Here is a 22875-nt window from a genome sequence, read left to right on the forward strand (position 1 = left end):
ACAGTTAAACCAGGAAAGTGATAAAATGTGCATATGTTTTACAACTTCATTGAGAGTATTAGGCTTTTAATATTCTTTTTTTAAAATCAGTCCTTGAAAATCAAAACACAACTGTTCAAAACCTTTGGGACACAGCAAAGGCAGTCCTAAGAGGGAAGTATATAGCAATATAAGCCTTTCTCAAGAAATAAGAAAGGTCTCAAATACACAACCTAAACTTAAACCTAAAGGGGCTAGAGAAAGAAAAGCAAATAAAGCCTAAAGCAGGAGAAGAGAATTAGTAATAAGAGCAGAAATCAATGAAACAGAAACCAAATGAAAAGTAGAACAGATGGACAAAACAAGTAGCTGGATCTCTGAAAGAATTAATAAGATTGATACACCTCTGGCCAGACTTATCAAAAAGAAAAGAGAAAGGACCCAAATAAATAAAATCATGAATGAAAGAGGAAAGAACACAACCAACACTGAAGAAATACAAACAATTTATAAGAACATATTATGAGCAGCTACATGCCAACAAATTAGGCAATCTGGAAGAAATGGATGCATTACTAGAGACTTACAAGTTACCAAAACTGAAACAGGAAGAAATAGAAAACCTGAACAGACCCATGACCAGCAAGGAAATTGAAGCAGTAAGCAAAAATCTCCCAACAAACAAAAGCCCAGAGCTGGATGGCTTTCCAGGAGAATTCTAGCAAACATTTAAAGAAGAATTAATACCTATTCTTCTGAAGCTTCTTCAAAAAAATATAAACGGAAGGAAAACTTCTTAACTTTCTATGAGGACAGCATTACCTTGATCCCAAAACCAGACAAAGACCCTCTCAAAAAGGAGATTTACAGACCAATGTCCCTGATGAACATGGATGCAAAAATTCTTACCAAGATACTAGCCAACAGGATCCAATAGTACATAAAAGGATTCTCCACCACAACCAAGTGGGATTTATTCCTGGGATGCAAGCACGGTTCAACATCTACAAATCAATGTGATACACTACACTAATGAAAGAAAGGACAAGAACCATATGATCCTCTCAATAGAGGCAGAAAAAAAACATTTGACAAAGTACAGCATCCTTTCTTGATTAAAACTCTTCACAGTGTAGGGATAGAGGGAACATACCTCAATATCATAAAAGCTATCTATGAAAAGCCCACAGTGAGTATCATTCTCAATTAGGGAAAACTGAGAGCTTTTCCTCTAAGGTCAGGAACACGGCATGGATGTCCACTTTCACCACTGCTGTTCAACATAGTACTAGAAGTCCTAGCCTCAGCAATCAGACAAAAAAAAAAAAAAAGAAAGAGAGAGAGGAAGGAAGGAAGGAAGGAAGGAAGGAAGGAAGGGCATCCAAATCAGCAAAGAAGTAGTCAAACTCTCACTGTTTTTAGATGACATGATATTCCATGTGGAAAACCCAAAAGACTCCTCCCCAGAATTGCTAGAACTCATACAGGAATTCAGTAACATGGCAGGATATAAAATCAATGCACAGAAATCAGCTGCATTTTTATACACTAACAATAGACAGAGAAAGAGATATTAAAGAGTTGATCCCATTTATAATGGCACCAAAAACAATCCCTATCAAAATACCACTGACATTTTTCTCAGAGCTGTAACAAATAGTCCTAAAATCTGTATGGAACCAGAAAAGACCCCGAATAGCCAAAGGAATATTGAAAAAGAAAACCAAAGGTGGTGGCATCACAATACCAGACTCCAAGCTCTATTACACAGCTGTAATCATCAAGACAGTCTGGTACTGGCACAAAAACAGACACACACATCGATGGAACAGAATAGAGAACCCAGAAATGGACCCTCAACTCTATGGTCAACTAAGCTTCAAAAAAGCAGGAAAGAATATCCAATGAAAAAAAGACAGTCTTCAACAAATGGTGTTGGGATAATTGCACACCACATGCAGAAGAATGAAACTGGACCATTTCCTTATACCACCCACAAAGATAGACTCAGAATGGATGAAAGACCTAAATGTGAGACAAGAATCCATCAAAATCCTAGAGAAGAACACATACAGCAACCTCTTTGACCTCAGATGCAGCAACTTCTTGCTAGACATGTCTCCAAAGTCAAGGGAAACAAAAGCAAAAATGAACTACTGGAAAAAAAAATTAACTACTGGGACTTCATTTAGATAAAAAGCTTTTGCAGAGCAAAGGAAACAGTCAACAAAACCAAGAGACAACCAACAGAATGGGAGAAGATATTTGCAAATGTCTTATCAGATAAAGGGCTAGTATCTAAAATCTGTAAAGAACTTATCAGACTCAACACTCAAAGAACAAATAATCCAATCAAGAAATGGGCAGAAGACATGAACAGACATTTCTCCAAAGACGACATCCAAATGGCGAACAGATACATGAAAAAGTGGTCCACATTACTCGGCATCGGGGAAATACAAATCAAAACCATAATGAGATACCACCTCACACCTGTCAGAATGGCTAAAACTAACCACTCAGGAAACAACAGATATTGGCAAGGATGCGGAAAAAAGGGACCCCTCTTACACTGTTGGTGGGACTATAACCTGAAGCAGCCACTCTAGAAAACGGTATGGAGGGTCCTCAAAAAGTTGAAAATAGAGCTACCCTATGACCCAGGAAATGCCCTACTGGGAATTTACCCCAAAGACACAAATGTAGTAATCTGAAGGGACACCTGCACTTCAATGTTTATAGCAGCAATGTCCACAATGGCCAAACCAGGGAAAGAGCCCAGATACCCATTGACACATGAATGGATAAAGAAGATGTGGTATATACAATGGAATACTACTCAGCCTTCAAAAAATGAAATCTTGCCATTTGGAACGATGTGGATGGAACTAGAGGGCATTATGCTAAGCGAAATAAGCCATCAGAGAAAGACAATTATCCAATGATCTCACTCATATGTGCAATTTAAGAAACAAAACAGGATCATAGGGGAAGAGAGGAAAAAATAAAAGATGAAATCAGAGAGGGAGGTAAACCATAAGAGACTTAATCATAGGAAACAAATTGAGAGCTGCTGGAAGGCAGGGGTTGGGGGATGGGGTAACTGGGTGATGGACACTAAGGACAGCATGTGATGTAATGAGCACTGGGTTTTATATAAGACTGACTAATCACTGACTTCTACCTCTGAAACTTGTAATACATTATATGTTAATTAATTGAATTTAAATTAAAAAAAAAAGATTGCTTGCAGAATGTGAACCCCTCAGCCAGAATCGAAGAAACACATGATTATCTCTTTTAAATGAATATATATATGAATATTAAATGAATATATATATATATATATATATAGTCCTTGAAGCATTTCAATTTCCTAGGATATTCTCAGAATATTTGTACTTCTATTCCTTTTGCTAAGCTCATCCAATCTTGTCCTATTAATTTCATAAGGTATTATGTGCCTTTATTCGCACCCTTCTATTAACCTGTAAGATTCTCTAATCAATCATATCTTACCATTCCTCCAAAGCCTAGATCAAGACTCACCTTCTGTAAAATTCGTTCTTTAAGCACTCAATATAATAGCTGTTTAGTAAATGTGTGCTAAATTATATAAATAAAAAAATTTAAAGATTATTTTAATCAATAAATAAAGCCATAAGTGAGACAAAAATGTTAAATACAATGTATTCATTTAAACTAGCCTAAGAAATCATTAAAAAAAAAATCCAAAAGAGGCAAAGAAAGCACAAAAGAGGAACAAAGAATAGATGGGAGAAATAGAAAGCAGATGGTAAGATGGTAAATTTATATACAACCACATGGATAATTACATTAACTGTAAATGGTCTAATTACCTTAGTTAAAAAGGAAAAACTGTCAGACTGGATTTAAAAAAAAAAAAATGGAGACCCAACTATATGCTCACTACAAGAAACCTACATTAAATAGAAAGACACAAATAGATAAAAAGTAAAAGGGCAGAAAAACCATACTGACACTAATCAAAAGAAACCTGAATAACCATATTAACACTAGATAAAGTACATTTCAGAGCAAAAAATATTCAGAGCAAGGGATAGAGAAAATCATTTCATGATGATAACCCAATTTATTAAGAGGACATTACAATCCTAAATGTTTTTTGCATCAAATAACAGAACTTCAAAATACATGAAGCAAAAACTGTTACAACTGCAAAGAGAAATAGACTTTTCTACCTATACTTGAGGATTCGACACCCCTCACTCAGTAATTGATAGAACAAGTAAAGAGAAAATTATAAGGGCATATAAGGTCTCAATAATACTATTAACCAACTTAAATAACTAACATTTATAGAACACTCTACCCAATAGCAGTTGAATGCATGTTCTTTTCAAATAAACACATGACATGTACCAAAATATACCAGATTGTATGTCATAAGACAAATCTCAATGATTCAAAATATGTTCTCTGACTCCAGTGGAATTAAATTAAATATCATTAACAGAAAAGTATCTGGAAACCCCACAAATATTGGAAACTAAACAACATGTAGATGAAAGAAGATCTCAAAAAGAAAGCTGGAGATATTTCGAACTGAAAAAGAAAAAAACACAATATCAAAACTTCTGGGATGCAACTAAAGCAGTACCTAAAGGAAAACTTATAGCATTAAAATGTCAATATTAGATCAGAAGAAAGGTCTCAAATTGCTGACCTCAGCTTTCACCTTAAGAAACAAACAAAAGAACATATTAAGCCCTAAGTAAGTAAATATTAAAGAACAGCAGAAACCAAAGGAAACAGAAAATAGAATAACAATAGAGAAAATCATGAAATCAAAATCTGATTCTTCAAAAAAAAACTACAAAATTGATAAATCTACAGCTAAACTGCTCTAGAAGACACAAATTACCAATACCAGAAAGAGAGATAACATCACTACATATTCTAAAGATACAAAACAAGTAGTAGGAGAGTATTATCAATGACTTTATACCAAGAAATCAGAAAATTAGATGAAATGGACAAGTTTCTTAAAAAACACAAATTACCAAAACTCACTCAAAAAGAAATTAATAGCCTGAATAGTCCAAAATCTATTAAAGAAATCGAATTTGAACTTTTAGTTAAAAACATTCTCCACAAAACGAAACCTCCAGGTCCATATGGCTTCAAAAGAAATTCTGCCAACCATTTACCAATTCTACAAAAATGGTTGCAAAATATTTAAGAGACACAAATAATGCCTAACATTCTATGAGATTACCATTCTGTGAGAAAAGACAAAGATATACGACAAAAGAGAACTACAGATCAATATGTCACTCATCAACATAGATACAAAATCCTCAATAAAATTTTAGCAAGTTGAACCCAACAATATATAAAAAGGGTACTATATCATAATGAAATATAGTTTATCTCAGGAACACAAGTTTGTTTTAACATTCTTTATATATCTTATTAAAGGACTATAAAAGAAAAGTCATATGATTATGTCAATAAATGCAGAAACAGAACTTGCCAAAATCCACCATCAATTCCTAATAAAAACTGTTGAACTGGGAATAGAAGAAAACTTCATCAACCTGGTAAAAGTCATCTACAAAAAACTTACAGCTAACATCACATTTAATGAAAGACTGAAGACTTTGCCCTTAAGATCAAGAACAAGGCAAGGATGTCTGTTCACACAACTTCTATTCAACCTCGTAACTGAAGCCTCTCTGCTCCTCTTCATTTGATAGACAGCTGCATCCTTTTCTGCATCATCCCTGAGACACAATGATGAAGATCAGAGTACATGTATTTGTCCATATTGGGCACCTGGTCACCAGAGCTCCTTTTAACTCTGACAAAGTAAACACTGTCACCAGAATTGACCCCCTCACTGATCTCAAATACCTGGTCTATGTATTCCAGTATGATTCCACCCATGACAAGATCAACAGCACAATCAAGGTTGAGAGTGCAAAGCTTGGCATCAATGAAAAGCCCATCTTTATCTTTCAGGAACTAGATACCACCAACATCACAATGGCATAAAGCTGGTGCTGAATACAGTATGGAGTCCACTGGTATCTTTGCTACCTTGAAGAAGGCTGAGGTTCATTTAAGACTTAGAGACAAAAGGATCATCATCTCTGCCCTTTCTGCTGATGCCCCCATGTTTAGAGTGGGCATGAACCATGATAGCAACTCCCTTAAGACTGTCATCAACACTGCCTCCTCCACCACCACCTACTTGGCCTCCCTGGTCAAGTTCATCCATGACAACTTTAGCATCACTGAGGAACTCATGAGTATAGTCCATGCCATCACTGCCACCCAGAACACTTATTGTGGATGGCCTCTCTGCAAAACTGTAGCATGGGTTGCCTAGAACATCATCCCTGCATCTACTGGCACTGCCAAGGCTGTGGGCAAGATCATCCTTGAGCTGAATGGGAGACTCAATCACATGGTCTTCTCCTTCCCCACTACCAAAGTGATGGTCATAAATCTGACTTGTTATTTAGAAAAAAATGTCAAATATGATAACACAAAGAAGGTGGTGAAGCAGGCATGAGAAGGCCCCCTAAAGGATATCCTGGGTTACACTGAGGACCAGGTTGTCTCCTGTGACTTTAACAATAACATCCACTCCTCCACCTTCAAAGCTGGGGCTGGCACTGCCCTCAAAGACCACTTTGTCAAGGTCATTTCCTAGTATGACAATGAATTTGGCTACAGCAACAGGTCAGTGGACCTTATGGTTTATATGGCCTACCAGGAGTACGTGCCCCCTGCACCAACATCCCCAGCAAGAACACGAGAAAAAGAGAAAGGCCCTCTGCTGCTGGGTAGTCCTTGACCCAACTCAATCCCCCAACACACCAAGAACCTCCCATCCTCAACAGATTCCATCCCAGACCCCCTGAAGAAGGGTAGACCCTTAGGAAACCTAATTATGTCATGTATCACCATTAAGTACACTGTACCCAGCCCTAACACCCCCAAGAAATATACCAGAGACTCTGACCAAAGTAGTGGCTAGAAAAGCAATTACAAGAAAAATAAAAAGCATCAATATTATAAAGAAAGAAGAAAATCTCTTTATTTGAAAATAACAATCATGTATATAGAAAACCCTAAGTAACCTACAAAAAAAGCTCCTAAAATTAAAAATTGTGTTTAATTAGGGAAATTGTGTGAAAAGTACAGGGAACTCTCTGACCTACCTTTGCGATACTTCTATAAATATAAAATTATTCAAGACAAAACATTTTAAAAAAGAAAAGCTTGCTCCAATAAACATTCAACCAAATGAAGTATGTTTAGCAAGGCTGCAAGATACGATTCAATAGACAGATAGCAACTGTATTTCTATATACTAGCAAAGAACAATCAGAAATCAAAGTTTTGTTTAAAAAATACCATTTACATGAGTACTGGGTATTGTATAAGACTGCTGAATCACTGTCCAGGATAGTGTATCCTAACAGTTCATTGCCTGGAGAGGAACTGTCATCTTCCTTCTACCATTCACTTGCCCAAGTACTGGAAAATCTTGTAGAAGGATGCTGATTGGCTTGGATGGTATGCCCAACCCTATGGCCAAGAGGGTAGGTTGCCTTGATTGGCAGCCTCTACTAGGACCATTTTCTTGGATTATTTCCTAAAGTGTAGAAGCGTGCTGTGCAAAGCAATAAATGTTACAACAAATGTTCCCTCGTCCACTTCTTTTTTCTCATTAAATACTCAATAAATATTTGTTAAGAAATGATATTGTCAACATAAAAGATACTATTTACAATAGCATGAAAAATATGAAATACTTAGGAATAAATTTGAAAAAGATGTGTAAACATGTATACTGAGAGAAGTTAGAGGACCTAAACAAATGATGAGATAATACCAAGTTCATAAATCAGAAGACTCAATATTGTTATGATGTTAATTTTCTACAAATAGATCTTGAGACTCAATGTAATTCAATCAAAATCCCAGCAAGCTTGTTTTGTAGAAACTAACCGATTTTAAAATTCATGTGGAAATATAAAGGACCTCAACTCGCCAAAGCAACTTTGAAAAAGAACAAAGTTGGAAACTTATACTACCTGATTTTAAGACTATGATGAAGCTATACAGTAAACAAGACAGATGGTACAGTATTAAAGATAAATCAATGAACAGAATGGAGGAATAGAGAGTATATTTAGACCTATACATACATGCGATTGATTTTTGACAAAGGCACAATGGCAATTCATTAAAGAATTCAAAAAATTGTGCTGAAACAAATGGATATCCTTAGGCCAAAATAAATTAACTTTAAAAATTAACTTTAAAAGGAATCCTATATTTAAAAGCAAAACTTAAAAACATAGAACTTCTACGAGAAAATCTTGTGCCCTTAGGTTAAGCAAAGATTTCTTGATAGGACACCAAAATGTCCTACACAAGAAAATCAGACAAACTAAAACTTCATCAAAATTAAGAGTTTCTGCTCTTCAAAGACACCATTAAGAGAATAAAAGGGAAATGAACTGAGAGAAAGCATTTGCAAATCACATTTCCCATATATTCTTTAATCCAGATAAGAAATCCTAAAATACACTAGTAAGAAAATCAACAACCTAATGAGAAAAAAAGTGGGCAAAAGATTTGAAGCAGACACTACAACAGAGATATGCAGATGGCAAGTAAAAACATGAAAAGATGCTCAAAATCATTTGTCTCTAGCGAAATGAAAATTGAAAGCATGAGATACTAGTCATATCTATTAGAATGGCCATGATAAAAAGGACTTCACATATCAATGTTGACAGGGGTTTAAATAAACTACAACTCTCACACACTGCAGATAGGCACATAAAATAGTACAACCACTCAGGAAAACAATTCAGCAGTTTCTTAAAAAGTTAAACATATAACTACTATACAATCAGCAATTCCATTCTAGGTATTTAGTCAAGAGAAATGACAGCATATGTCCACACAAAGACTTATACACAAATATTCATAAAGCTTTATTTACAATAATCTAAAACTGAAATAACTCAAATATTCATTAACAAGTAAATGGGTAAATAAATTGTGACATACCCATACGATGGAACACTACTGAAATAAGCAACAACATTGGCTGAAAATCTAAATCAGTTAGATTCACAGATCCCCTCCTCTTCTTGGAACAGCAGAATGGGAGATTTATTCTCTATAATGGATAAAACTCATGGTCTCTGGACTACAAAATAACAGGCAAATTTGAGGGAAGGGATACAAAATGGTATGAGGTAGTCATTAAAACATTTTTTCAGGACTATTTATTGAATGATTTTTCCTTTTCTTTCATCTTTCAAATATCAATTTTTTCTTATAGTAAATTCTTACATGCATTGCTCATCTATTTCTAGGTGTTTCCCTGTATTCATTGATTTCTCTATCCTGGCACCAGAATCATAGGTTTTTAGTATTATTTATAATTGGTGGTACATAGATCCTCTTACTGCTTCTTGTTTCACAATTTTTTTCTGCAAATTCCTCTAGATGCCTATGAAATAAGAGTACTAATATGAAGACTACAGATACAAAACCAGTTACCATATAATTTTAATACTATAAAAGAGAAAGCTCATGAATGCTCATCAAAAGGGCAAAAATTAATTAAGATTCACCTACACCATGGAATGTCAACTAACAAAGTAAATAAGTCTGATCTCTATGTATTGACCTTGAGAGTTAACCAAACATATTAAGTGAAAAAAGCAAAGCGCAGAATATTGTGTGTTAATGTCCTAAATGTTTTACATGTATTATTAACTCATTTATATCCACACATTATTGTTTCCATTGTATAAGATTTGCAGTAACATAGAAAAATGTATGCAAAAATACAAAATTCACCTCTGAATTATTTGAAGAGTCAAAATTATTATGTATTCACTTTCAAAGAAAAACAAAAAGACAATAAAAACAAGGGGAGAAAACACAGGTTTACTCCAGACTGTGAAGACCCTTATAACATGTCAAGAAACTTAGTCTTTATTCTGCAAGCAACCTGGAATTAAGAAGTATTATCAGAAAGATACTAAGCAGCAGAAAGATATTCAGATCAGTGTTTTAGAATGAAAGTTCTTGTAACATTTGGAAGGTGAACAGAGTGAACAAATTGGTGACAGGGAGTCAGGCTAATAAGTCAAGGGAAGGAACAAAGAAATCTAACTAATGGAGATACAATGGTGGAAAGAGAAGAGGGAAGAAATTCAAATAGATGTATCTAAAATAAAACCTATGGGAGAAGGTATGCATATGACAGGATAAGAGCAAAAGAATGAAGTTTCTACCATGAATGAAATGCATGGATGATGAGATATTTCCATTAGAGAGAACTGCAAGGGAGGGGTGTCTTTTGGGGAAAGCCAAGCTTCAGTTAAGCTTAACTAAAACACGATATTGCTCAGGAATACATTCAGCAAAGGATGGAAAAGAAATGAGAAAATACTGTAAATTAGCTCAAACTATTTCTAAAATGTCCTGCACGTTATAAAACCTTATAAATAGTTAGTAAGGGGGGCATGTGGGTGGCTTGGCAGGTTAAGCATCCAATTCTTAATTTCGGCTCACGTCATTATCTCAGGGTCATGAGATTTAGCCCCACGTGGAGCTCTGAGCTCAGCAAGTAGTCTGCTTGAGATTTTCTCTTTCCTGCTCCCCTTACCCCCCATACTCGCTCGCATGCACTCGCGCACTCTCTCTCTCAAATAAATCTTTAAGAATAAATAGTTAATAAGGGGAGATACTGATATTTATAACTAAAATTAGATTCAGAGTCTATAGATTTGATTTACCCATTCCATTCTCCATTCACCATTATCAGAAAAAAACAATTATGATAGCATGAAAAAAATCTCTAGTGCATGTCTGCTTTCCTAAATAGAATGGATGTGGATACATACAATCTTTTTATAAACAATGAAGTTTAGCATAGAATTTTAGCATATATGTAAATATATTTGACTGCACCTATTGACAGAGCCAGTAGGCACATATCCATGTATCCATAGCACATTCACACATATTTGAAACACTATAAATAAGCCAGACCCAAAGCTTCCAACTAAAAACTTAATATAAAAAATAAAACTTGATGGTTAAAAGCTCAAGCTTCGTGCTAATGTTCTACTTCATTCCAACTTTTTGCACTGCACTCCTCTTGTTTCTCAACAATAATCCGCAAATTTAAAAAGAGGGCCCATATTAACATAGATTTGTTTTATAAAATGCAAGAGTTTCTAAGTAGTTGTAAATGCTTATTACGTAATCCCAAAAAAGGGCGATTTATAGATCTTTGGTGTTAATCTAATATGCACTCAATTCCAACTCCTATACCTACTTATCAATATTTTAAATTCTGTTTGTAGGAATTCTTGCCCAGGACGAATGCTCTGAGCCAATCAGAGATCCCCAATTACCAAAGATTTAATTTCCTTTGTTAAGTATTTGTACTTGTGCAACAAACTGGATTAGTATGTTTTAGAACAAACATAAACAAAATAGGTTTTCTATAGAACTTTCAAATAATCAGGACAGTCATGAGTCAGAATGTTTTACTCCCTGAGCTTTCACATACCAGAGAAGACTGTTCATAAATAAACTGTAAGCCTGAGTTTCTTGGGCCAATATTCGCAAGTATAGTAAGATTTAGGCACAGCAACTCCACAAATTGATCATTACACCCTCTACCAACTTATGGGAAATATCCACCAGCAACATAAGACTGCTTCAGCTTTTTTTAAATTTAAAGTCAATTAATTAACATATAGTGTATTATTAGTTTCAGAGGTAGAAGTCAGTGATTTATCAGTCTTATATAATACCCAGTGCTCATTACACCACATAACCTCCATGTCTGCCACCCAGTTACCCCATCCCCCCACCCATCTCCCCACCAGCAACCCTCAGTTTGTTTCCTATGATTAAGAGTCTCTTATGGTTTATCTCCCTCTCCGATTTTATCTTGTTTTATTTGTATAAATAAATCTTCTGTTTTCTTAAATTACACATGTGAGTGAGATCTTCTGTTTTCTTAAATTCCACATGTAAGTGAGACCATAGGATAATTGTCTTTCTCTAATTGACTTATTATGCATAGCATAATACCCTCTAGTTTCATCCATGTCATTGCAAATGGCAAGATTTCATTTTTGATGGTTGAGTAGTATTCCATCGTATATACCACATCTTCTTTATCCATTCATGTGTCGATGGATATCTGGGCTCTTTCCACAGTTTGGCTATTGTGGACATTGCTGCTATAAACATTGGGGTGCAGGTGTCCCTTTGTATCACTACATTTGTATCTGTGGTAAATACCCAGCAGTCAAGACTGTTTCAGCTTTTCTTGATTCTCTTCTTGACTCTTGACACTTGAAATCACTCCAGGGTTCCAGATATAGACTCATAGAGGATATGCATCAAATGCTTCAGGCGGGGTCAAAATATGTAGGAATGGTCTTCTAACACATCAGATAATTTCAAGCAATGCAAAACAAAGTCCCTCTTCTTTGTAGTTTGTATCTCAATAGTTTGCTTCCATTTTTGGATGAACCGAACAGACATACACATGCTTTGGAGCACTGTAAGTTCTCATCTCTACAGTGATGATATAATTTTATTATCATGAACTTCTATTATCATTGGAAGTGTCTCATATGAATCAAATGTATCTAGAATAATGTGGCCATACATGTAAATATAAAGTTTCCAGTTAATGTTTCCACATTTAAAGAAGTTCCAGTTGTTTCCACATTAAAAAATTAAAAAGAGAGAAATGAGTTTTAATATATTTTAATCTAGCATATTCAAAATATTATCATTTCAACACATATCCAATATAAAATTGAAGTATTTTTACATTCCTTTTTGTACCGTTTCCAAAATCAGAGTTGATTTTACACTTATAGAACATTGCAATTAAGACTAGCGATATTACAAGTGCTTGATAACCACAGGTGAACAGTGGCTACTTCACTGTACAACACAGGGAAGGTCTTATTATTTCCAGGGAAAAAGAGAAAACTTAAGATTAACTCTGATAATTTAAAATGTTTTCTAAAAGTAACTGAAAACATTGGCTTTATGGTAAATAAATGGCTCATTTGAATAAGTCACAGAAAATGTAACAATTTCTCATCTTTTAGGCAAAACTATGTAACAGACCTAGTACACAGTCAAAATGGAGACTATAAATGCACATTTTACATAAGTGGGTTTACATAGGAAACACCATAGCCAAAATTACAATAACCAAACCTTTTTTTTTTTTTTATATTTTATTTATTTATTTTACAGAGAGAGAGAGAGACAGCCAGCGAGAGAGGGAACACAGCAGGGGGAGTGGGAGAGGAAGAAGCAGGCTCCCAGCAGAGGAGCCTGATGTGGGGTTCGATCCCAGAACGCCGGGATCACGCCCTGAGCCGAAGGCAGACACTTAACGACTGCGCCACCCAGGCGCCCCATAATCACACATTTTCTAATGAATAATATGCACCTTGAATTGTTTGATGCATATTTCAATAACATATTCACACAGCAAACCAGAACTGGCCAACTATGAGCAGAAATAACTCCTTTAGTTATAATCCCGCAACTTATGATCTCTTTACTACATATATATAGTATATGCCACAAAACAGGATTTTAGAATATGAGAAAGAATTTGAAACCATGCAGAGAACCACAGAGTTGAGAAAACATGAGAGGAAAACTAGAGCATCTATTTCAACCTAGTTTCAACTTTGTCACTAGTACTAAAAGTATAAAACATATTCCTCCCAGCCCTCATCTTCTCTTCTTCACCTGGATATATAATTCCTGAAAAATAAACCAACTGACAAGGCAGATTAATCTCTCACTGTTATGCAAACATTGATTTTGGTGGCAAGTTTTCTTCTTATCCTCATTCTCTTCTTAAATAACAGTATTTCCAAAGGTACTGTGGTAGGCAGAATAATGTTATCCCAAAGATATCCCATACCTTAATCCTTGGAGTATGTGACTATGTTATGTTGCATGGCAAAGGGGATTTCAGGTGGCAGATGGAATTGCTAATCAGCCGACCTTATCCCAGATTTTTTTTTTCTTAAACAACTGCGTTTACTAGAACCACTAAAATAATGAGAGGATCATTCTTGTCCTGTTGATAAATTTTATGGCATTTTATACCATGTAGTATGATGTTTGCTGTCGGATTCTCATGGATACCTTTCCACCACATTAAAGGAAACATTTGTTCTGTCAGTAATGAACAAAAAGACGAAGAATAGAATAATGGATAAAAAACACAGACTTAGGATTCAAAGTTCAAATGTTGGTTCCATCTGTAACTGCATGACGTTGATAGGATTATCTAACCACTTTGCGCCTCAGTTTCCTTATCTATAAAATAAGCAAACCAGTACTAGCTACTTCACAGGGTTGTTAGGAAGATTACATTATACGGTCCATGTAAAGTGCTAGATCAGTGCCTGACACAGACTAATCATCGTTTCTATAGAAAGACTAATCCAGAATACTCTTAAGGTTTGTTAAATTTGTTTAGTATATTATTCAGGACGATCATATAGGTTTTTCCCTTTTAAGACATTAACATATTCAATTCCTGGTAAGAACCATCTTTATACTCCTAGAAGTAAGTCTGTCTCCCCGTGGTATACATATATATAGATTTAATATAATCCTGGATTACTCTTTGTAATTTAGGATTTTGCATCCTTAATCATATGTAAAATTGGTCTCCAGTTTTCTTATCTCTTTCATTTCAGTTTTGGTATCAGAGTTAAGTTAACTGAAGAGTTTTCTGTCTTTTTCTAATCTCCAGAATAAATCAACTAACAGAGAAACGAAATTGTCTATTACTTGAAAATTTGAAAGAACAAACGTAAAATAATCTAGGACTAGTGCTTCTGTGGAGTAAATCCTAAAAATTTCCAGTGTGTTCTATGGTTACTGAATTATCAGTACAGTCACCTGAGACACCTAATTGACATTTTTCTAGGAAGTCAATTATTTCCATTTATGTTTTCTAATTTATAGGTTAAAAACTATATATATTTTTATTTATTATCTTCTATACTTGCAATTCCATCACCATTTTCATGCCTAATGTTCTGTATTATTTTTTTCTTTGCGTTTGCCTGGATGGGTCTATTTTATTGTCATATTCAAAGACAGAGTTAGTAGCTTTATTTTTATCAAACATCTACCAGATGAGTTATTTATTCATGACTTGTTTACTTAGTAATTTACTACTTTCTGGAGTTTTCTTTGTTTTGTTTTGTTTGTTTGTTTGTTTGTTTGTTTTTAAGAGAGAGAGAGAGAATGTGCTGGGGCAGGAGGGAGCGGTGGGGAGAAAGAGAAGCTTAAGCAAGATCCATGCCCAACACAGAGCCTGATGTGGGCCTTGATCTTACCCTGAAATCATGACCTGAGTTGAAATCAAGAGTCAGACACTTAACTGACTGAGCCTCCCAGGCACCCCAATTTACTATTTTCTGTTCTTAACTGTAACAATTCAACCATACAACTTTTTATTATATTCTTTATTCTAGCTCTTTAGTTGAATGCTTATTCTTTCCTATTTAAAAATAAAAGCATTACAGGCTATGACATTGCTATTGAGTAGGATTTTGTCCATATCACTTAGGTTTTGACAAGTCATATTTTCAATTATTACACACATATAGTTTATAAAATTCAATTTTGCTTTTTATACCGAAAATCAGTGCTTGCTTTTAAATTTATAAGTGCTTAGATTTGTTGCCTTTTAATAATATATTTCTAGTTGTAACACATTATAGTCAGAGGGTATAATTATTCAACTTCAAATTTCTTTAGATGTTCTTTGAAAACTAGTATGTAGTTTTCTTATGTTATATGAGCACTAAAAAGTATATTCGTTGTTCTTAAAGGTGAGATATATTTTTAAAACTTCTTAATAAGTCATACCATCTATAAACCTATCTTGTGTACTCCATCATCAAAATTTGGATAGAAACAGGAATTTATTTGCCAAGAAAGGTGTCCTATCATAAAACCAGCACGTGACCTCCTCTTTGATGATTCTGTGTTTGGCCCCAACACAGACTGTCCTGCGCTTGTTATCAGTGATGTTGAAAACTAGCCTACTCAGAGTAGTACCACATGGAAATCCAGGCCATAGTTACCAATGCCTGAGTCATATTTGATCCCCAGATTGATGTACTCCTGGACTCCAAAACCAAAGTTTCTAGTATCAAAGAAGTTATTTTTTCCTTTTCTTAATGAAGATTTTATTTATTTAATTTTAGAGAGAGAAAGAGAGCAGACATGTGAGCAGGGATGGGGGGAGCAGAGGGAGAGAAAGAATTTCAAGCAGACTCCCTGCTGAGCGCAGAGCCCAACAGGGGGCTTGATCTTATGACTCTGAGATCATGACCTAAGCTGAAATCAAGAGTTAGACGCTTAGCCACCAAGGCACCCCAAGAAGTTATTTTTCCTTAACTCACACTCCTGCACCTTTAGACCTTTCTCTATGATTTCTTCTGCCTTGGCCCCATGGACTGTGCAACGGACAGCAATTTTTTCATTTCTCCTGATGCCAAAGGATCTGATGGTGTATTTAGTTTTGGAGAACACAGGGGTCTGGCCTGTGAGCTACTCCAGCACCTTGGCTGCCTGACTCAGTCTCTCTCCACTCTCCCCCACACAGATGTTGAGGCAGAGCATGTGGATGCAAAGTTCCTGCATGGGGTTCTCCTTTTCACCTTGATCTTGCTCTATGGTGGAGAACAGGAAGACAAAGTCTGTCATTGAACTATTATCACATTTTCTTTGGGGCACCTGGGTGGCTCAATCGGTTAAGCATCTGCCTTTGGCTCAGGGTCCTGGGATCGAGCCCCACTGAGCTGGGAGCCTGCCTCTCCCTCCACTTCCCACTCATGCTCTCTCTCTCTATCTCTGTCTCTCTCTCAAATAAATAAATAAAATCTTTAAAAATAAAAATAATTGTCTTTGTATTTCTAAGTTTGCCTCACATTTTGTTTTTCAGTTAAGCAAAAGAATGACATATCATCTTTATGGATTACATATTTTATTATTACCATATTTTATCATTAATGTTATATAATACTCTTCATTTTGAATTATATTTTGTTGGCTATTAATATTGCTACCTAAGTTTTCTCTTTCTTTCTATTTAACTGGTAAGGTGTTGACTAGCCATTTATTTTCCTTCTATTTCTGTCACGTTATCTTGGCTACATCTCTTAAAAACAGCCATAACTGCAGTTGGCTTTCTTTGTTTTACAATCTGAAAAGCTTTGACTTTTAATATGTTCACATTTGGTATTATTCTTGTGACTGAAATTTATGTAGTCTTTATTTTCGTTTCCTACTCTTCGTACTCTTTCTTCAGTTTTCAAACATTTTATTTCTATTAGTCTTTTAGTTTTTACAAATACATTAAACTTGTATTTCTTATTGATGTCAAGAATTAAATTATAACTATGTTCATCCTTAACAAAGTATAATTTGCATTTTTCTTCTCTTACTTTCAGCCCAAAGGCTTGATCAAATAGTGTGGAATTTTAATGCCATACCATTACTTCCTCTTTATGACATTACAGAAACATTTAATAATTGTGTTATATCTGACAACCATATTATCAACAGTGATTTATGTTTACTGGTTTCCTTGTAACTATGGTTTCTTACAGATTCAATAAGATTTTATGGCCTTTATCCATTCATCTATCCATGGTCATCTGCACTGCCTCCATAACTTGGCTATTGTAAATAATGCTGCAATAAACACAGTGGTGCATATATCTTTTCAAATTAGTGTTTTTGTATTCTTTGGTAAATATCCAGTAGTTGAATTACTGGATCATATGGCACTTCTGTTTTTAATCTTTTTGAGGAACTTCCATACTGTTTTCCCCAAAGCTGTACAGGTTCACAATTCCCACCCACAGTGCATAAGGAATCCTTTTTCACCACATCCTCACCAACACTTGTTTCTTGTGTTGTTGATTTTATCCATTCTTACATGTGTGAGGTGCTTTGTCATTCAGTTTTGATTTCCATTTCCCTAATGATGAGAGATGTTAAGCATCTTTTCATGTGTTTGCTGGCCATCTCGGTGTCTTCTTTAGAGAAATGTCTGTTCATGTTTTCTGCCCATTTTTTAATTGGGCCTTTTGGGGATTTTTTGGTGTTGAGTTGTAATCACTTCTTTATACATCTGAGCTACTGGCCCCTTACTGGATAAGTTATTTGCATATCTTTTCCCCGTTCAGTATGTTGTCTTTAGTTCTATTGTTTGCTTTGTTGTGCAGAAGTTTTATGTTGATATGGTCCCAATAGTTTATTTTTGCTTTTGTTTCCTTTGCCTCAGGAGACCTATCTAGAAGAATGTTGCTATGGTCAATATCAGAGAAATTACTGCTTGTGCTCTACTCTAGAATTTTTACGGTTTCAGGTCTCACATTTAGATCTTTAATTCATTATGAGTTTATTTTTGTGTATGGTGTAGGAAAGTGTAGCTGTCTTTTGAATGTAGCTGTCCAGTTTTCCCAACACCATTTGTTGAAGAGAATGTCTTTTTCCCATTGGATATTTTTGCCTTATTTATCGAAGATTAATTGAAGATGTAATCATGATTTCTGGGTTTTTTATTCTGTTCTAATGATCTATCTGTTTTTGTGCCAGTACCATACTGTTTTGATTACTACATTTGCTATTCTGTTCTATTGATCTATGTGTCTATTGTTGTACCAGTACCATACTGTTATGATTACTACAGCTTTGTAGTTTATCTTGAAATCTGGGATTGTGATTTCCCCAGTTTTGTTCTTCTTTTTTCAAGATTGCTTTGGCAATTTGGAGTCTTTTGTGGTTCCATACAAATTTTAAGATTGTTTGTTCTAGTTCTGTGAAATATGCGGTTGGTATTTTGATAGGGATTACATTAAATGTGTGGACTGCTTTGAGAAGTATAGACATTTTAACAATATTTATTCTCTCAATCCATGAGCATGGAATATCTTTCCATTTCTTTGTGTTGTCTTCGATTTCTTTCAACAGTATTTTATAGTTTAAAGATTACATGTTTTAAGGAGGGAGGCAAGATGGGGGAAGAGTAGGAGACCTCATTTCATTTGCTCTCTTGAATTTAGCCAGGTATCTATCAAAACATTCTGAACACCTATGAATTCAACCTGAGATTTAAGAAAAGATTGCTGGAATTCTACAAGTAGAACAGCAACCACTTTCTGCAACCACATTGCTGCAAGAATAGCAACCACTTTCTGCAAGATGCAGAGAAGTGAATCTAAGGAGATATATATCAGAAGATAAACAGCAGTGGGGGGGAGGGGGCGGGGAGAGCCTCCGTAAGACAGCTACCAGAAAGTGATTTAGCAGCAGAGTGCAAAATCAGAACTCTTAGAAGTCTGCTCCAGTGCAGACATCCCTGCCTGAAAGGAGCTGGGGTGGCAAAGCAGGGCAGAATCCTGGGTGGAACACTGTGGTCTCAGGATCCCCAGGCTCACAGAAAAAACAAGGGTGCCTGAGCTGGCAGAGTTCCCAAGCACTGGAGCAGGGAAACCGGCTGCAGTCAGGGAGACTGGGAGTGGGCTCTTAGCTCAGTTTGCCATAAACCCTGAACTGTATCACAATCAGGAGACAGCTATCCATGTGGGGGTCCTGCAAAGGGTAAAAACATGACTCTCTGCCTTTTCCCCAAAGGGGTGGCATGGGTTTGCACATGATCTGGTGTCTTCAGAGTTTGGAACACACAAAAGTGAAGACTGCTTTTTTACAGAAGAGACTGGGACCCAATCTTAGCTTCGGGACTGGAGATAACGGCGCACCATTTTATTTGCATCCACTAAAGCACTGTGGAAAGCCTTCAGGGAACAAAAGCCACACAGAACAACCCCAAGCATTTTACACTGAGCCTGTCCTGCTGGCAAGGAGCTCAAGAGGTGGTGCAACTCTGCCCAGGCAAAGACATCTGAGAATCATCCCAGCAGGCCCCTCCCCCAGAAGATCAGCTGGAATATCAGGCAAATACCAAGTTTACAGAGCATACAGAACTGCAAAACTCCAGCACTAGGGGAAAATAGTACACAGAATTTGATGTTCTTTATCATGATTCTTTTATCTTTCAGTTTAAAATTTTCCTTTTCTTTTTTCTTTTTTTTCCTTTTCAACTAGTTTTTTATTTTATCAACTCTTGTTTTTTTTGTCTTGTTTTAACTTTCATTTTTACATTTACATTTTATAGATATATTCTTCATTTTTGGCTTCCTTTCACTGTATTCAATTTATTTATATATATAAATATATGCCTAAATATATACCTAAATTATATATATAGCTTTCCTTACAATTTTGGGATTTAGTGTCTTCTAATAGACCAAGATACACACAGGACCAAGTGGATCACCCTGTTTTGTCCACCTGAGAGATTATACTCTCACTTCCCCTAACTCTTTTTGTTTCCTTTTCTGTACTTTTTTGGTTTTTGACCTATTCAGATTTGTCTAGTGTGTATTTCACTTGGGTCATGGCTGATATTTTTTATTTTGTTTTCTCATTCATCCGTTCTTCTCTGGGCAAAATGACTAAGAGGAGGATTTCACAACAAAGGAAGGAACAAGAGGTAATACTTTTTGCAACAGATCTAATTGACATGGATATAAGTTAAATGTCAGAGCTGGAATTCAGGATAACAATTATAAAGTTACTAGCCAGGCTTGAATAAAGCATAAAAGACACCAGAGAATCTCTTACTGCAGAAATAAAATCTAATCAGGTCACAATTAAAAACGCTTTAACTGAGATGCAGTCTAAAACTGATGCTCTAACAGCTAGGGTAAATAAGGCAGAAGAGAGAGCCAGTCACATAAAAGACAAGAAGATAGTATGGAAGGAAGTTGAGGAAAATTGAGAAAAACAATGGACCATGAGGGGAGGCTTCGAGAAATCAGTGATACCATAAAGTGAAACAATATTAGAATTATTGGGGTCCCAGAGAAAGAGGAAAGAGAGAAAGGGAGAAAGAGGGGCAGAAGGTATATTTGACCAATCATAGCTGAGAACTTCCCTAATCTTGGACAAAGCAGGAAAGAATATCCGACAGAAAAAGGACAGTATTTTCAATAAATGCTGCTGGGAAAACTGGACAGCCACACGTAGAAGAATGAAACTGGACCATTTCCTTACCCCATACACAAAGATAAACTCAAAATGGTTGGAAGACCCAAATGTGAGACAGGAATCCATCAAAATCCTAGAGACGAACACAGGCATCAACCACTTTGACCCTAGCCACAACAACTTCTTACTAGACATGTCTCAAAAGACAGAGGAAACAAAAGCAAAAACGGGGACTTCGTCAAGATAAAAATCTTCTGCAGAGCAAAGGAAACAGCTGACAAAACTAAAAGGCAACCTACAGAATGGGAGAAGATATTTGCAAATGACATACCAGATAAAGGGCTAGTATCCAAGATCTATGAAGAACTTAATCAAACTCAACACCCAAAGAACAAATTAATCCAGTCAAGAAATGGGCAGAAGACATGAACAGACATTTCTTCAAAGAAGATATCCAAATGGCCAATAGACACATGAAAGAATGCTCCACATCACTTAGCATTAGGGAAATACAAAGCAAAACCGCAATGAGATGCCACCTCACACCAGTCAGAATGGCTAAAATTAACAACACGGGAAACAACAAATGCTGGTGAAGATGCAGAGAAAAGGGAACCCTCTTACACTGTTGGTGGGAATGTAATCTGGTATAGCTACTTTAGAAATCAATGTAGAGGTTCCTCAAGAAATTAAAAATTGAGCTACCCTATGACCTAGCAATTGCACTACTAGGTATTTACCCCAAAGATACAATTGTAGTGACCTGAAGGGGCACCTGCACCCCAATGTTTATAGCAGCAATGTCCACAATAGCCAGACTGTGGAAAGAGCACAGATGTCCGTCAAGAGATAAAGAAGATGTGGTGTGTATATATGAAATAGAATATTACTCAGCCATTAGAAAGGATGAATACTTACCAATTATATTGCATGGATGGAACTGGAGGTTATTATGTTGAGCTAAATAAGTCAATCAGAAAGACAATGATCATATGGTTTCACTCATACGTGGAATTTAAGAAACAGCACAGAGGATCATAGGGGAAGGGTGGAAAAACCAAATAGGAAGTCATCAGAGAGGACAAAAAACCATGAGAGACTCTTAGCTCTAGGAAACAAACTGAGGGTTGCTGGAGGGGAGGGGAGGTGGGTGGGAGGATGGGGTAAATGGGTGGTGGGCACATGATATGATGAGCAATGGGTATTATACGCAACTGATGAATTACTGAACACTACAATTGAAACTAATGATGTACTATATGTTACCTGAATTTAAAAAATTAAGAATGAATGAATGAATGAATGAATGAATGAATGAATAGTACAGGTCTTTCACCTCCTTGGTTAAATTTATTCTTACTATTTTTTGGTGCAATTGTAAATGAGATTGCTTTCTTATTTCTCTTTCTGCTATTTCATTATTAGTGTATAGAAATGCAATGGATTTCTGTATATTGATTTTGTATCCTATGAAATTTCCAAATTCATTTATCAGTTCTAGTAGGTTCTTGGTGAAGTCCTTAGGGTTTTTTTTTTTTTTTTAGATTTTATTTATTTGAAACAGAGAGAAACAGCGAGAGAGGGAACACAAGCAGGGGGAGTGAGAGAGCAGGCTTCCCACTGAGCAGGGAGCCCGATGGGGGGCTCAATCCCAGGACCCTGGAATCATGACCTGAGAGGAAAGCAGATGCTTAAAGACTGAGCCACCCAGGCACC

At 35.8% G+C, this 22875-nt stretch overlaps 1 protein-coding gene and 1 pseudogene across 5 annotated transcripts in view; both read right to left on the minus strand.

The window, feature by feature from the left end:
* Positions 1–22875, minus strand: part of ANKS1B (ankyrin repeat and sterile alpha motif domain containing 1B) — a 1051872-nt gene that overhangs the window by 908089 nt on the left and 120908 nt on the right. The window lies entirely within an intron of this gene.
* LOC103676576 lies at positions 6086–16806 on the minus strand (annotated as a pseudogene).

Source organism: Ursus maritimus, unplaced genomic scaffold (genome assembly GCF_017311325.1).
Source record: "Ursus maritimus isolate PB19 unplaced genomic scaffold, ASM1731132v1 scaffold_21, whole genome shotgun sequence".
Classification (NCBI taxonomy): Eukaryota; Metazoa; Chordata; class Mammalia; order Carnivora; family Ursidae; genus Ursus; species Ursus maritimus.